The sequence below is a fragment of the Sinocyclocheilus grahami genome, unplaced genomic scaffold (genome assembly GCF_001515645.1).
Source record: "Sinocyclocheilus grahami isolate Dianchi unplaced genomic scaffold, SAMN03320097.WGS_v1.1 scaffold743.1, whole genome shotgun sequence".
In the NCBI taxonomy this organism is placed as follows: domain Eukaryota; kingdom Metazoa; phylum Chordata; class Actinopteri; order Cypriniformes; family Cyprinidae; genus Sinocyclocheilus; species Sinocyclocheilus grahami.
Genome location: NW_015505922.1, coordinates 747,439 through 748,468, shown reverse-complemented (window position 1 = coordinate 748,468; position 1,030 = coordinate 747,439).

The window sequence follows — 1,030 nt, the reverse complement described above, 5'->3', positions numbered from 1 at the left end:
TTTCTTCTGTTACGTTGCGACTTGTTTCCGTTGTGTTGCTACTTTTTTCTGTTATGTTGCGACTTTTTTCCGTTGTGTTGCTACTTTCTCCTGTTACTTTGAGACTTGTTTCCATTGTGTTGCTACTTTCTTCTGTTACGTTGTGACTTTTTTCCATTGTGTTGTGACTTTTTTCCATTGTGTTGCTACTTTCTTCTGTTACGTTGTGACTTTTTTCCATTGTGTTGTGACTTTTTTCCATTGTGTTGCTACTTTCTTCTGTTACGTTGCGACTTTTTTTTCCATTGTGTTGAGGCTTGTTTCTGTTGTGATTTCATTGTGTTGTGCACTACTGAGCCACCATATAATACAGCACTTTTAGTCATTTATGTGAATCCGTGTGAATGCAAAGAAAAACTTGTCTGTTTTTAGTACAGTCATTGTCGTGCATGTTTGAGCATGTTAATCACAATACGAATTTTCAGTATTGTTTTGCAAACATTAGTATTTAGACAATATGATAAGTGTCGTACTTGTTTACTATGTTTATAAGCAGTATAGAATGAGTCATCCACAAAGTCTGCTTTACAGAGTGTCCCTTCCCATCAGTCCCTGGGCCAGCGGTGTTGATCCATGCGCTCAGATGTGTATGTTGAGTCTGTCTCACACTGAAGCCTCTGTTTCACTCCGTGCGCCTCAATGAACACTGGGAACTTTCAGGCAAACAAGTTGAAAGGCAGGTTAACTACCCGAGCGAGAGTCTGGGAACGAACCCACGCTGCACGCATTGTGTTCCTCGTTCACTGTTTTCTGTGATGGGTGTGTGTGTGTTTGTATAGGATGGAAAAAGAAAGATGTTTGCGTGAGAGTGTTTAAATAAAAGTAACAGTTTGGGAAGGCATCAAATACCCTGTTTTACCCTGCATGAGATCATTGACTAGCGACTTGCTACTGAAATAGGTTTGCGCTTTGGTTTTAATGAGACATGATAGCTTTTGCTCCAGAAGTACTTCCTGTTTCTTCTCTCAGATGAGTTGTTTATCTGTGTGTG